This window comes from Octopus bimaculoides, chromosome 21 (assembly GCF_001194135.2).
Source record: "Octopus bimaculoides isolate UCB-OBI-ISO-001 chromosome 21, ASM119413v2, whole genome shotgun sequence".
Taxonomy (NCBI): Eukaryota; Metazoa; Mollusca; class Cephalopoda; order Octopoda; family Octopodidae; genus Octopus; species Octopus bimaculoides.
In genome coordinates, this window is record NC_069001.1 from 7,321,517 (window position 1) to 7,323,962 (window position 2,446).

Consider the following 2,446-nt stretch of genomic DNA (forward strand, 5'->3'; position numbering starts at 1 on the left):
GAAATTAACATGCCAGTGGTTGAGCACTCCAAAGACACATGTACCCTTATCGTAGTTCTCAGGGATATTTAGCGTGACACAGTGTGACAAGGCTGACCCTTTGAATTACAGGCACAACAGAAACAGGAAGTAAGAGTGAGAGAAAGTTGTGGCGAAAGAGTACAGCAGGGTTTGCCATCATCCCCTGCCGGAGCCTCGTGGAGCTTTAGATGTTTTCACTCAATAAACACTCACAATGCTCGGTCTGGGAATCGAAACCGCGATCCTATGACCGCGAGTCAGCTGCCCTAACCACTGGGCCATTGCGCCTCCACTTGTATTAGGGTTGACCTAGGGCTAAACAACATCATCAACAACAACAATGATGATGACCATCATGGTCAGAACATTTAAGACTTTCTTTGCATATATCCAAAACAGAAGGAAGCCTTCCTCTTCACTTTTCCATGGCCATCCATAAAAGGGGGTGGAATTACTTTAAAAAATATAATCCTGATCTAGAAATGTCTTGAGGAGGAGGAGGAGGAGGAGGAGCAGGAGGAGGCAGTGCTCCAGCATGGTCTGAGCAAACTACAGAACTAAAACCCTTTGTTTGTTTGTTTCTTTGTTTCTTTCTTTCTTCAATCTCATCCACTCATCTCTCCCAGAATCCTACATCTTTTAACCAAGGACCAGTTAGATCAAAAACACATAAAGATACATCATCTTAACCTCAACATATGGAAGCCTTGGAAATCCTGAACTCTCTCAGACTTCAAACAGAAACCAGAAATCCTTTATTTTCTTTGACAGATTTTTTTTCTTTGACAGATTTTTTTTTTTTGATTTATTTTGTGTTTTTTTTCTTATTTTGTATTACATATTTACTTTATTTATTTATTTATTTATTTATTTATTTATTTTATTAAAGCTGCAAAGGAAAGCTGTTCCATTTGGAACAACGGAACAATACCGTGATGACATCATTGTTAGACTGGCAGGGAAATAGCTACATCGGTGCCGTTATAGTGCTTGCAGAGATAAGACGGCTTCTGGGAAACACACACGTGTGTGTGTAGTGTGTGTGTTTGTGTGTATGTCAGTATATGTGTGCATCCACATCCATGAGTGTGTATGTGCCTACATCTGTGTATTTGTATATGTTTGTTTATATACATATGTGTCTGTCTGTCTGTACAAGTATGTGCGTGAGAGAGTACATACAGACGCATGTCAGTATGTGTGTGTGTATCCACAGTCATGAGTGTGTATGTGTCTACATCTGTGTATTTGTATATGCCTGTTTATATACATATGTCTGTCTGTCTGTCTATCCGCAAGCATGTGTGTGAGAGAGTGCATACACACGCATGTCAGTATGTGTGTGTATTCCACATCCATATGAGTGTGTATGTGTCTACATCTGTGTATTTGTATATGCCTGTTTATATACATATATGTGTCTGTCTTTCTGCAAGTATGTATATGTGTATATATGTGTGTGTGTGTCATAGAATGAGACCTGGAATTGATTGTCTTCATGACAAAACATGTTTTTTTTTCCCTACTTTCACAACATATTCAATGCCAATGACATTCATTTAAGCTCTGCAATAAACACAACACTGTCACAACTCCTCTCGCATAGTCTCTACCTAGCAATACAAGGCTGCCAAGGCATAATATCAACCAAACAAAACAAAGCTACCATCTCTGCCTCCCACTTAGTCTGTACTGAGTAATACAAGGTCACCATAGCTTCCTCTTACATAGTCTATACCTAATAATAAAGGGCTACCATAGCTCCCTCTTACATAATCTGTACCCAGAAATACAGGGCTACCATAGCTGCTTCTTACATAATCTGTACCTAGTAATAAAGGGCCACTATAGCTCCCTTATACACAATTTGAATCTAGTAGTAAATGCCTAGTAATAAAGGGCTACCATAGCTCCCTCTCACATAAACTGAACCTAGTCATACAGATCCACTACAGCTCCCTATTACACAATCTGTACCTAGTAATAAAGGACCACCATGGCACCCTATTGCATAATCTGTTCCTAGTTGTACAGAGCCATAACAGCTCCCTATTATATAATCTGTACCTAGTAATAAATGCCTAGTAATAAAGGGCTACCATAGCTCCCTCATTCATAATCTGCACGTAGAAAAAAAGGGCCATTATAGCTCCCTCTAACACAATCTGCACCTGGTAATAAAGCGCTACCATAGCTCCATCGTACATAATCTTAGTTGTACAGAGTCACACCAGCTCTCTATTACAAAATCTGTACCAAGTCATGAAGGGCTATCATGGGTCTCTCTTACCCAGTCTATACCTAGGTTTCATAGCAACTCCAAAAATTGATAACATTTTTAAGACAATATGTGCGATATTTTAGAATTTTTAACAACTTACAAAATAATTGAATGTGACAAACATGTATATATATATATATATAT

The 2,446-nt window shown here is 38.8% G+C and overlaps 1 protein-coding gene across 2 annotated transcripts in view; it reads right to left on the minus strand.

Moving 5' to 3' along the window:
• The window catches only part of LOC106883894 (disabled homolog 2-interacting protein-like), a 285,725-nt gene that overhangs the window by 114,107 nt on the left and 169,172 nt on the right, over positions 1-2,446 (minus strand). The window lies entirely within an intron of this gene.